Source organism: Myotis yumanensis, unplaced genomic scaffold (genome assembly GCF_028538775.1).
Source record: "Myotis yumanensis isolate MYYU_CA2020_CCGP unplaced genomic scaffold, mMyoYum1.0.hap1 SCAF_1, whole genome shotgun sequence".
NCBI lineage: Eukaryota > Metazoa > Chordata > Mammalia > Chiroptera > Vespertilionidae > Myotis > Myotis yumanensis.
Window position 1 is genome coordinate 140715419 of NW_027223752.1, and position 14089 is coordinate 140729507.

The 14089-nt window shown below is 39.0% G+C and overlaps 1 protein-coding gene across 1 annotated transcript in view; it reads right to left on the reverse strand.

Annotated features, from left to right (window-relative positions):
* Positions 1-462: 462 nt before the first annotated feature.
* The window catches only part of ST8SIA6 (ST8 alpha-N-acetyl-neuraminide alpha-2,8-sialyltransferase 6), a 174217-nt gene continuing 160590 nt past the window's right edge, over positions 463-14089 (reverse strand). The window contains exon 9 of the mRNA XM_070408060.1: positions 463-533. The gene's annotated coding sequence lies outside the window, so the exon portion shown is untranslated. The remainder of the gene's footprint in view (positions 534-14089) is intronic.

Sequence of the window (14089 nt, forward strand, 5' to 3'; positions counted from 1 at the left end):
GATATTTTCAGCAACCCCAACAACAAAAAAAACAGATGGAAAACACTATGAAAATGAAATTTTTATATGGTAATTTCTCCTTCTGGGAGAGGGTAACAGGATTGGATTTAACCTCCTGTCTGAAACAACAACATTTAGGTAAAATATAAGCAACAATGGTTTTCAGACAGTGAACATTGGACAACTCAGGACAGTGATACCTGACAAAAGGGAAATAAATGAGGTGAGCCCAACAATTGTCCAAACTCACTGCCTGGAGGATCTCCAGATCTTAGCACAAGAAGAGAAATTGCGGGGGTGGGGGGGGGGGGGGGCGGGCGGGGAGTCAGTGGTCTCTGTGAGTATAAGATTATAGATCTAGGAGTCTGTGGAGGCCAAGGTAGACCCACAGTGGAGAGAATTTCACAGAGAAAAATGTCCACAGAGAATTCTTCTGGTCTTTAGCTGAATACTGACGAGCATATGTGAGTGAGGACGCTGCTGGAATCTGAAGAAACAATCACCCAAAGGAGCAGAAGGAACAACTCCTGATACTTAAAAAAAAAGAAAAAACAAGGAATAAGTCATGTTTCCACCAGACAAAAGAGACAACTAAGCAACATGGGATATCGAGTAGGGTATTATAAATATATTCCCTCTGTGTGGAAAAACAAATTACCCTAGAATAAATGCTGCTCTGGTTCCAACTGAGAGAGTAAAAGTAAGCCTCTGAAAGGAACAAACTGTTTACAAGTATCTTAATTTCTTCTCAGAACAAATATTAACATATGGATTGAAACACTGAAATATTCAATTCCCACTAAAGTAAAATTCACAATATCTGGAATTCAAAGGAGCGGGGAAAGACAATTCATATTGAAGAGAAAAATCTATCAATAGAAATAGATTCTGGAATTATATCAATGAAAGAATTAGAAGAAAATGACATTAAAGGGGTTATAAATATATTCCATATGTTCCAAAAGGCAGAGGCATGATCATATGTGCTAAATTTAGACATGTAAGATATAACAAGACCCAAATCAAACTTCTATAATGTTTTAAATGGAAAACATACTGGATGGGATTAACAGCACATTAGACACTACAAAAAATATTAGTGAACTTAAATATATAGGAATAGGAACTATCCGAAATGAAGGACAGACTAGTAAAAGAAAGAAAATAATGAACAGAGAATCAGTGAGCTGCAGAACAAATTGGCTTAATATATGTATAACTGGAGTTCCTAAAAAAGGGGGTGGAGGGAAGAGGAGAGACAGAAAAAAACATTTGAAAATAATGGTCAAAATCTTTCCAAATCTAATGAAAGCTATAAGTCCACAATGCAAGAAGCTAAAGAACCTCAAGTATAAAAACAACAACAACAACAACATTTAAACAAGTACATCAACACACATAATAATAATTTAAAAAGTGCTCATTAGTGATAGAAGAAAAATTTAAAAAGAACCAAAGGGGGGAAAAAGATACAGTTCATGGAAACAAAGATAAGAACAACAGACTTCTGGGGAAAAACGGGGACATATGTAATACTTTCAACAATAAAGATTTTTAAAAATAAAGAACAAGAGACTCCTGTTTTAAAACAAGGCAATTCAGAAGAGAGTCCCAATGAAAATGGAAATCTACACAAAATATGAAGAGCACTGAAACTGGTAAATAGATGGGTAACTATAACTCCTTTTTAATTTTTAAAAAGATAACTGATGCCTTGGCTGGTTTTTCCCAGTGGTTAGAGCATCAGCCCATCTACCGAAGGGTTGATTTCTGGTCAAGAGCACATACCTGGGTTGCAGGTTTGACCCCTGGCTGGTCAGGGTGCATGCGGGAGGCAACCAGTCAATGTGTCTCACATTGATGTTTCTCTCCTCCTCCTCCTCCTCCAACTCCTCCTCCTCCTCCTTCTCCTCCTCCTCCTCTCCCTCCTCCTCCTCCTCCTCCTCCTCTCCCTCCTCCTCCTTCTCCTCCTCCTCCTCCTCCTCCTCCTCTCCCTCCTCCTCCTCCTCCTCCTCCTCCTCCTCCTCCTCCTCCTCCTCTCCCTCCTCCTCCTTCTCCTCCTCCCTTCCTCCCACTCTCTCTAAAAGTAAATGAAAAAAATATCCTTGGAAGAGGATTAACAACAACAACAAAAGATAACTGACACTTTAAAGTAAAAAATATAATAAGGTATTGTGGGATTTATAATATATGTAGACGTAAAATGTCTGGCATTAAGTCAGAAAGTAATTTGGACTGAATGAAAGTGAACACATGACATATCAAAATTTGTAGGAAGCAGCTAAAGTTTTCAGAGGAAAATCTATAGCACTAAAACCCATGTTAAAAACCAAAAGAGGTCACATCAATTACCTTAAACAACTATAAAAAGAAAAGTAAATGAAACCCCAACCAAGGAGAAGTAAGGAAATAATAAAAATCAGAGCAGAAATGAAAGAAACCCAAAAGCTGTTTCTTTTAGATGATGAATAAAATTGATAAATCTCTAACCATATATATAAGGGATAAAAGAGAGAAAGCAAATAACTAATATGAGAAATGAGATAGGGGGCATCACTGTAGTCTCTACTATATTAAAAAGATAAGAGAATATTATGAACAACTTTATGACAATAAAAGCCACAGCTTCGATGAAGGGTGTAAATTCTCTGAAAGACATAGACTACCAAACATAAAAAATAAATAGATAGCCTGAATGGCCCCATGTCTATTAAAAAATTGTTCATAATTAAAAATGTTCCCTCAAGGGAAATTGTAGAGCCAGGTAGCTTCACTGCTGAATTTTATCAAACATGTAAGAAATAAGTAATAGTTTTTACAGAAACTCTTCCAGAATCGCTTCTCCCCCCCGCCCCCAAAAAAAGAACACATTGTAAAAGAATAAAATTGTCTTATTTCAAGCCTTATAAAATTATATTAATCAAGATAGTATAGTATTGGAAGGGGGAGACCAAGATGGCGGCGTAGGTAAACACCGGAGACCGCTGCCGCAAACAACCATTTCAAAAATACAACTAAAAGACTGAACGGACATCACCCAGAACCACAGGAAGGCTGGCTGAAGAGAGACTCTACAACTAGAAGGAAAGAGAACAGCAAATCAAGGCTCAGAGGCGGCGCAGTGTGGAAAATACAAAGGTACCGAGGTGCGCGCGCAAAGCGGGCTGGTGGCTGAGGGCGCGGTTGTCGTTTTCTGTCGGGAGTGAGTCTCAGACTCTGGGCTCCAGATCCGGGCGAGTCTCTAGGGACCCAGACTCAAACGGGAGAAGCGGGATTATCCGGCATCAGTTGGAACCTGAGGGCAGCTTTCTCTCCGAGGTTTGCAGTGGCTGCCGGGGTTCTGAGAAGCAGAGCCTCTGGGAACAGGACTGAGCGTGGCCATAACTGCTCCCTCCGCCCGCCCTGTTGATCCCGCCCCGCCCAAAGCCTGCGCACAGCCATTTGCCGATCGCCTCAGGCAAAGGCTGGATTAGCGCCTCCCCAGAAGGCAGACGTTTTCCATACAGCTGATTCCTACAGCCAGCCGGCCTGGGGGTCAAATCCCTCTAGTGTTAACTACAACAATTAAGGCTTGGCTAGAACAAGACTGCGCACAGAGACCACAAGGGGGTGCACCAAGAAAGCATAAAAGATGCGGAGACAAAGAAACATGACAGAAATGGAGGATATGGAGCTAAGAATCGCAATTTTGAGGGCTTGCCATAAATTTGTGCAGAGCCTCACGAAAACTAATGAGACCCTCGATGCTACGATAAAGAAATTAGAAAGTAAGCATACACGGACTGAAATAAAGAATATTATACCCAATAGCAGACCAGAGGAGTACAATAATCAAACCAAAGATTCGACAAAAAACACCCAATTGGAAAAGCAAAATGAAAAAAGAATCCGAAAGTGTGAAGATAGTGTAAGGAGCCTCTGGGACAGCTTTAAGCGGTCTAATATCAGAGTCATTGGAGTGCCAGAAGATGAGAGACAGCAAGATATTGAAAACCTATTTCAAGAAATAATGGCAGAAAACTTCCCCCACCTGGAGAAAGAAATGGACTTACAGGTCCAAGAAGCACAGAGAACCCCAAACAAAAGGAATCCAAAGAGGACCACACCAAGACACATCATCATTAAAATGCCAAGAGCAAAAGACAAAGAGAAAATCTTAAAAGCAGCAAGAGAAAGAGGCTTAATTACCTACAAGGGAATACCCATACGACTGTCAGCTGATTTCTCAACAGAAACTTTGCAGGCCAGAAGGGAATGGCAAGAAATATTCAAAGTGCTGAATACCAAGAACCTACAACCAAGATTACTTTATCCAGCAAAGCTATCATTCAGAATTGAAGGTCAGATAAAGAGCTTCACAGATAAGGAAAAGCTAAAGGAGTTCATCACCGCCAAACCAGTATTATATGAAATGCTGAAAGGTATCCTTTAAGAAGAGGAAGAAGAAGAAAAAGGTAAAGATACAAATTATGAACAACAAACATGCATCTATCAACAAATGAATCTAAGAATCAAGTGAATAAATAACCTGATGTACAGAATGAACTGGTGATTATAATAGAATCAGGGACATAGAAAGGGAATAGACTGACTATTCTTGGGGGAAAAAGGGGTGTGGGAGATGCGGGAAGTGACTGGACAAAAATCATGCACCTATGGATGAACACAGTGGGTGGGGAGTGAGGGTGGAGGGTGGGGTGGGAGCTGGAAGGAGGGGAGTTATGGGGGGAAAAAAGAGGAACAAATGTAATAATCTGAACAATAAAGATTTAATTTAAAAAAAAAAATTTCCTAAAGTTGACACAAAAAAATTTAAAAATAAATAAACTAGACTATAGTAAAATTTAAAATTTTTGCTATTCAAAAAACACTATTAAGAAAATGAAAAGGCAAACCACAGACTAAGAGAACATAGTTGTAAAACCTATATCTGACAAAAAACTTGTATCTACAATATATAAAGATCTCTGATAATTCTATTATGAAAAGACAATCCAATTAAAAGTGATCGAAATATTTGAACAGTTACTTCGCAAAAATGCAAAAAGTAAATAAACATATGAAATACAATCATAAGGGAAATTCAAATTTAAATCATGAGACACATTATACACCCAACAGAATGTCTAACATTTGAAAGACTGACCATACCATTGGCAGTTACAAAATAGTCACTGGATATAACATACAGCATAGGGAATACAGTCAATAATACTGTAGTAACTGTGAATGGTGTTAGGTGGTTCCTAGACTTATCATGGGGATCCTCACTTCATAAGTTATATAAATGTCTCACCACTATACTGTACACCTGAAAATAATATACTGCAATACTGAATGTTAACCAAGGCAAATGTCACATGATCTCACTTATATGTGGAATCTAATGAACAAAATAAACCGATGAATAAAATAGAACCAGAGGCATGGAAACAGACTGAGAAATCTTAGAGGGAAGGGGAGTGGGAATGCGGGGGAAGGGAGCAGGACCAGATTAACCAAATAACTTATATGCATATATACAGAGCCCATGGACACAGACTATAGAGGTGGAGGTCTGCGGGGAGGCTGGAACCAGGGAGAGGGTGGGAAAAGGGGGATTTAAAGGTGGGGGGACTTCTGTAATACTTTCAACAATAAAGATGTTCTAAAAAGAAAATTAAAAACATTTTTAATAAAAAAAACAGGACCATATCAAATTTTATAAAAGATGTGAAGGAGCTGCAACTGGTATATGCTGTGGATAGAAACATAAAATGTTACAACCACAGTTAGTAGTTTTAAAAAAATGTTAGGTATACATTGATCCTGTTCCCCAGCTATTCTAATCCTAGATATTTGCACCAAAGAAATGAAAATATATGTCCACACAAACACTTGTACATGAAAGCTCATGATAGCTGTATTTGTAACAGCCCAAACCTGGATTCAACTAAAATGTACATCAACAGATGAGTGGATAAACAAATTGTGTTGCATCCATATGATAGAATTCTACTCAGGAAATGAATAAATTATTGATATACAAACAACATGAATGAATCTTAAGTTGACGGAGAACAGCACTAGAAAACATGTTGGGGTAATGGACATGTACATTGTTTATTGTGCAGATGGTTTCATGGGTGTACACATGGCTTTAGAGTCAGACAGATGTGAGTTTGAATGCCAGCTCTACTCTTATATAATATAACCTTACGGAAGTGACCCACTTGAGTCTCAGTTCCTATAGTTATGTAGAAGTAATACTATTTTTTGTATGGATAAGAATATATGTGTCCAAGACTTGCTCTATTAAATATGTTGACAGATACAAAGTAACCCACATAGTACTGGCATAATATAACTGTTCATTTCCATGTAGCATATATTTTCTTCTGCTTATTTGTACTGTATCTCCCCCTTCTATAACAATACCTCATTAACACTACTATTTTTTTTGCCAAAGGATGTCTGTCCTCTCCTCTTGGAAGACAGAAAATTTATTTTGATGTTGTTTTTACAACTTGAACTCTTTTCAAACTAACATATGTTCTTCCTTTTGACCTTATTTTATTTTTGCCTCAAATTGAGAGTTGAGTTAATCATTAGGCTCTTTGTTCATGGCATAATCTGCCAGGTCCTTTCCTTGTGTTATTCATTCCTTCCTCTGCTTTATCCCTAAAACAAATCCTACTGCTCTCTCCTAAATGGGCACTCATCTAGTGTTTAGTACATGTCCTTGAATATGTATATGTATTATGTATGTATAGGCTTTCATGTATCTAAGTGGCATTGTGCTACAGCTCTTATTTTCCCCTTTACACTGTATTTTAAGGATCTATTCTAGCTGCTCTCTATATAGAAGTTGCTTCTACTTGCTGCCCTGTATTCCATACTATGTATTTGTCAAAGTTAACTCATTAATTTCCTTAGACATGGCCACCTGTGCATCAAATTCCTGCTACCACAAACAATAATGAAATAAATATCCTAGTATTATTCTCCTTGTGGACATTTACAAGAAGTTCTCTGGGGTATGTACCCAACAGGTGGGATTGCTGGGCCATAGGACAAATAATTAATTTGACAAACTCAGTACTTCCAGACTACTTTCCAAGATGGTTGAATCGATTTAAACTTCCACTAGCATTAGGAATGAATGACCTTACTAATTCTTGCCAATAATATAATATCTCCTTTTAATTTTTATTTCTCAGATACTAGTAAGCTTGAGCATCACTCTTTTATTAGCTACTTAACATTTCCCTTTGTAGACCACATTCTTATATTGAGATTCCTGTCTTTTACTTCTTGATTTGCAACAAGTCCTAGGAATGTTTCTATAGTAATGTCATTAATTTAACACATTGATAAAAGCTATTCCAGTCTGTCACTAGCCTATTCACTTTTTTAAGGTGCTGCTCATTGACTAGAAATTGGCCATTTTAAGATAGCCATAGACATTACTTCCCAACTGAATTTTTAAAAAATTATTTTGGGTTATAGTTAAGAAGTACAGCCCCTCACTGTTAGTTCTGGTAGCTTTATGGTTTACCTTTGAATCCATCTTTAATCTATCTGGAGCCCAACTTTTTCTAACATGCAATGTAAGAATTCTTCTCCATATCATGAGCTAATGTTCCAAGACCATCTGCTAAAGAGTTTATCGTTTCTCCATTATGTGAGCAATGCATCTTTATCATATATCGCTCACATTTTTTGATTAAAAGCAGAATAGTTTTGGAAGAAATGACCCAGATAAGATACAATGGACAAGAAAAATGGTCCTGCCCATACATCTTCAAAAGGGGAATGGCAACTTCACCACGGAGTCAGCCTACTGAAGCCACATGCAAATTAGGAAACCAAGCAGCTCGAAACGACTTTTTTAAAAATTAAGAATAAAGAAATAAATCATCTTATTAGGTCAAAGGCTTCAGATATTTTATGTGAATTTCTGTAATTCTTTTAGTGTTCAGTAGCATAACAATGTGTTTTCGTGTCATGTTACGTAAATAAAATGTTTTGTTGTAACTATCCTTCTGCAGTAGCTATTTAGGATACGAACAGAGCCGTTATCCATAAAATTTTCCAATTTCCCAAAGATTCCTGAGATTCATGGAATGATTTAAGGTACCTGACATGATAGAGTATTTGACTGGTAAATTTTTTGTCGGCAAGGGAAAAAAAATCTAGCCCCAAACGGGTCTGATTTATGGCTTAATTCAGTATGCTAGAGATAGAAAGTCCTCCAAAAACTGTCCTTGGCTGATTACCTGGCTGAGAGCCCACACATTTACTGGGTTGGAATTTACATGCAGAAAGAAACCTTCTTTCATGAAAGTCACAACCTATTTGCCTTTCCCTTTTGTTAGGAGGGAAAAATACCAGAGACTTCAAGGGCTAGTCTATTAGGTGAAACTTAAATCTCTAGAGTCCTTTCCAAAGACCAGACAGCACTATGGACTACACGCTTCAATGACTATTTCTGCCTTACTTTTGGATTTGGATGGAAATCTGTTTTGACTCTCATTATTCAGTTACATTGCCCAGTGATGCTGCACGACAAGCAGAAAATAGAATCAAGCAAGCCAGTATTTCCCTTAGAAACTGGTGGCATCGGGGTTTAGGAGCCCGAGTCTGAACTAAAGGTTTAGTAGTCTCTAGCAGCAGTGCTCAGCCTTTCTCTCTTCAATGTCCAGGGATGCATTTGAAGTTTAAGAGCAGACAATCAAATCCAACCCTGCTAACAACATTTAAGCAATACTCGTTACCCCTGGAGATTTCTTGAGAGTGCCACAGTCTGACCTGGTAGTGGTTCATCTGTAAATCTACAAGATGGAGTGCATAGCTTTTCTTCTTGTTTTTTTGTCTTTTTAAATATATTTTATTGATTTTTTTTTTACAGAGAGGAAGGGAGAGGAATAGAGAGTTAGAAACATTGATGAGAGAGAAACATCAATCAGCTGCCTCCTGCACACCCCCTACTGGGGATGTGCCTGCAACCAAGGTACAAGCCCTTGACCAGAATCGAACCTGGGATCTTTCAGTCCGCAGGCCGACGCTCTATCCACTGAGCCAAACCGGTTAGGGCTGTTCTTCTTGTTTTGATCTTGGTGAAAAAAACTTGTAATAATTCACCATTCCAGAACAAAAAGAACTGTGACTTATGATTTACCATTCTCATAAGCTGATATGTTACATTATAAAAATTCATGTTCTATTTTATTTTAGAAAAGATTTTAAAATTCTGTTTAGGAAAAGAAAGACATTATTGGCACATCACAGTGAACACGCGGAAGGTCCTCCTCTGCTGGGGAGGAAATGTTATGATGTGAATGAGGCCACCCACTCTGCTTATTTCTCCACAACCCACTAACTACAGCAAAGTGAAGGAGATTTTCAACTCCTGGCGGATAACTACAAGGTGTTGATATTTCACAACAGCTACAGACCCACTTGGAAAACAGAGATGAAAGGTAACACTTTTTTTTTCAACCAAAGTTTTCTGGCTAATGTGAATCTAGCTGGGATTGTCCTGTAATTTCAACATGCAGTTAGGATGATGATACAAATGTTAAGATCAATATTAAACAAGAAATCAACTTCAGTTGTGCTCATGTGGGTAGGTCTACAATTTTCTCTACAGCTTAAATATTTGTTTTCTGCTGAACTTTTACTCGGACATGGGTTTCATGAGGACATTGCTCTTTAGACTCATACCATTTTCAATATTTCTGAAATCCTGATCAGTGTCAATAAATATATTGTTTTAATATTCTACAGGAAATTTCCAAAGTTAAAATAGGAAGTTATATGGGAAAAATTTAAGCAAGCTCTAAATGTCCTAATCAAATGTAATTTGTATTAAAATAACTAATAAAGTTTCCCTATTGTATATTTAATGATTTATTTCAGTATATTCTACTAGAGGCCCGGTGCACAAAAATTTGTGCACTCGGGGAGGGGGGGTCCCCTCAGCCCAGCCTGTGGCCTCTCACAGCCTGGGATCCCTCGGGGAATGTCCACCTGCTGGCTTAGGCCCCCTCCCTGGGGGATCGGGCCTAAGCTGGCAGTCAGACATCCCTCTGGCAGCCCAGGAGCCCTTAGGGGATGCCCACTTGCCAGCAGGGAGCAGGCCTAAGCTGCAGTCAGACATCCTTAGTGCTGCTGAGGAGGCGGGAGAGGCTGTCACTACCACCACCGCTGTGCTTGCAGCCGTCAGCCTGGCTTATGGCTGAGCAGAGCTCCCCCTGTAGGAGCGCAATGACCACCAGGGGGCAGCTCCTGCATTGAGCGTCTGCCTCCTGATGGTCAGTGTGTGTCATAGTGACCAGTCATTCCCAGTCATTCTGCTGTTAGGGTCAATTTGCATATTACCCTTTTATTATATAGGATAGAGGCCTGGTGCATGGGTGGGGGCCAGCTGGTTTGCCCTGAAGGGTGTCCCGGATCAGGGTGGGGGTCCTGCTTGGGTGCCTGGCCAGCCTGGGTGAGGGCTGAGGGCTGTTTTCAGGCTGGCCACACCCCCCGGTGACCCAAGCTCCCAGCCTCTCCTTGAGCAGAGGCCACGGCCAGCTGGAAGCAGGTATCTGGGATTTATTTATCTTCTATAATTGAATCTTTTTAGCCTTGAGTGAAGCCCAGGGCCGGCCAGGGCAGGCGGGAAGCTTGGCTTCCTCCATCGCCAAGGGTAACCCAAGCCTCATGCTTGCTCCAGTTCTGTGGCCGCCGCCTTCTTAGTTGGGTTAATTTGCATAATTGCTCATGATTGGCTGGTGGGTGTGGCTTGTGCATGTAGCGGAGTGGCAGAGTGATGGTTAATTTGCATGTTTCTCTTTTATTAGTGTAGATTACTTTTACTCATCAATTATCTATTTCCAATACCATCAAAGAGAAAAGTTTAAGTCCTTACTCATCAGAAAACATTTTACTAACTTTAAAGTATCAGAATGCTCTGATCTATTTTTAACAATCCATTGCTAGTAACATGATAGAGTCATTACCAATATTGCTAGCAGATTTTTAAAAGCTAATTAAGTGCATTAGAAGCAGTAAAAATCAGCCACTTATTCATCATCATAAAAAGAAAGATAAATGAATTAGACTTTATGTAACTAAAAGGATGTTTCTTTTGGAAAATATTTACATATGAACTTTTAATTAATTTACGGACATAATGGGTATCATTTGCTAAGAAGAACAAATGACAATGTGAACTGAGACTAGCATCACAATAAAATTAAAGGTGTACTTTATCAAAATGAGCAATTTACAGCAGAGTGTCTTATAAGCCAACATTTAGTAAAACCATAATCTGGCTAAGGTAAAAATTTAGTATTAGAATTGTAATTAATTCAACATGCTGCCCAGTCTATTCCACTCCTATTTCTGCTCACCTGGAGATGGTACAAAGCCAAGCAGGAAAGTATGCACATAACTGTCATAGGCACCAGCAAAGGTGTTGTTGGACAGCTGCATGAGTTGAAGGGAGAGGGCTGTCCCCTCCGTTTATGTCAGTTTTGGAAGAAGGAATTCAAATGCATGACCCCGGACCATTCCGTTGTAGTAAAGCCAATTTATTAAAGAAGTAAAGGAAGTAAATTTATTAAAGAAGCAAGGCAAGCAAATCTATATACTTGGCTTATGAAGAAACAGATGGACTTCCCAGCTAGTCTGAGAAGCGAGCCTGGCAGAAGTTTGGCTTTTTTATATTTTTCTGTCTACAGCAGCGGTTCTCAACCTGTGGGTCACGACCCCTTTGGCATCAAACGACCTTTTCACAGGGGTCACCTAAGACCATCCTGCATATCAGATATTTGCATTACGATTCATAACAGTAGCAACATTACAGTTATGAAGTAGCAAAGAAAATAATTTTATGGTTGGGTCACAACATGAGGAACTGTATTTAAAGGACCAGAAGGTTGAGAACCACTGGTTTACAGGTTTTAAAATTCCTCTGCTGGATATCTTGGTACAGATTAACTCTTTTTTAAAAAATATATTTTATTGATTTTTTATAGAGAGGAAGGGAGAGGGATCGAGAGTTAGAAGCATCGATGAGAGAGAAGCATCAATCAGCTGCCTCCTGCACACCCCCTGCTGGGGATGTGCCTGCAACCAATGTACATGCCCTTGATCGGAATCGAACCAGGAACACGTCAGTCCCCAGGCCGACGCTCTATCCAGAGAGCCAAACCGGCCAGGGCCAGGTTAACTCTTAACATCTCCCTTTTACTTTGCTATGGCTTTCCAGAATTTATGAGAAGCATCTGGTGATTTTATCTCTAACAAGCCCCAAGACTGTTGGCTTCTCTGTTTAAACAGTGAGATGAAAACTCCCTCCTTTTTTCTCCTTCTCCAAAAGGCTGACTTCTTTGTTTATTGGGTGAGATAAATTTCTCCCTTCTTTCTCCCCATTCCCTCCTCCTGCCTTAGCAGTTCCAGGGTGATTTACACTACGTATTCCCTGGTTAAGGAAAAGAGGCATTAAAACTCCCCCATCTTTACGGAATTCTTTGGTTAAAGAGGAGAGGTATTAGCCATTTGTTCTCAAGATAAGGTTTTGCTACAACTTGGCTGAAAGCTTTCTAAATTGCTTGGTCTTATTTAATTTTCTTATCTGAGTTTCCCTATTCCTTCTGCCCTAGAATTTTCTTAGCATCTCACTATTCTGTAACATAATTATTTAAGTCAAATAACTTGTTCAGTAGATACAGGGATATATATATATATATATATATATATATATATTTTTTTTTTTTCTTCTTAATCCTTTCACCTTTTTCACCTAGTGCTGCAACCTCCAGGTATCATCATAATGTAAGGGAATGGTGTGAAAATGCTAATATTCCATATCTACGCAAGCTTCATTTTAGACTGATGTTGAAGTAATTAGTTTTATTTCTCATGTGAACACACACCTTTCCTTATGAGAATGAAGTTTTCGTGTTTTAATCATGGCAGCTTTCCTGTAAAATCTGCCAGGCTGGTATCATTCCCATTTCACAGATGTGGGCCCAAGCCAGTACCACCACAGTCTGTATCCTACCCTCCTGGGGCAGTTTTTTTTTAGCAAAGAACATGACCTTCCTTCAGCTGTGCTAGTTTTGATGAATCAGAAGCAAGGGGACAGCTTTCTCCCTTATCCTATTCCCTCTACCCAGAATTATCTTCATTTGCTAAAACCTTACTCATCTAGGTTTAATTCAGAAATCACCTCTTCTCTGAAATAGATTCTACGAAGTAGATTTAGTTATTCCTGCCTGTTCCTCACAATTCTTTATTCATAGCTATTGTAGTAACATGTATCACACCAGATCATAGTGATGACATGCGTGTCCGCTTCCTCCTGCAGGACCTTGCATCTCTCTCACAGAGCTTGTTACAGGGTTGGCATGAAGTGGCTATTCAATGATTTTTTTAAAAATTAATTAAATAAGTGAGGGCACGGATAAGTCAACCGGTAAGAAAAATTGGACATTGTAACCATTCATATCCTTGAAGTGGATCCTGTCAGTGAGAGAGGAAATACTTAAGAGTGAGGAAGAAGTCAAAATAAAAAGTGACTTTAAAATGTAGGTAAAGGAGAAAAAGAATTGGCCTAAAATCCAACCAATACCAGTCATCACAGGGAATGACACAAGTGAATGTAATCAGAAGCAGGCACATTAGCATACAAAGAGAAGGATTTCATTCCTGAATAGTCAAGGGTTTCTTGTTTTAGTATATAATTTTCTTAAATGCACTCTTTAAGACAGGAGGGAAGATGAGAAGGATATTTTTGATAAGAGAGAGGTCAACCAGAGAAACATCCTCAGTGAGTACTGGTAGTTCAGGTATTCTCTCCAGAAAGGGTTTCAAACAGCACACCTTTTATTATCAGTCTGGTGAGGGTGGAAATGTTATAACTATCAAAAGGAAACAGACTTGGGGTACTTACCTCAGGCAAATAGTTTGCCAAGAGTTTTCAAAGATTTTCATATTTTCCTAATAGGAGTTAGATATCCTGGTCCCCATTGTACAGTCAGGGAAATTGAAGATCAGAACTGAATGAGTTGCTGAGGTTGCACATTTTGTGGGGAGCTTTGATCAAACTAAGTAT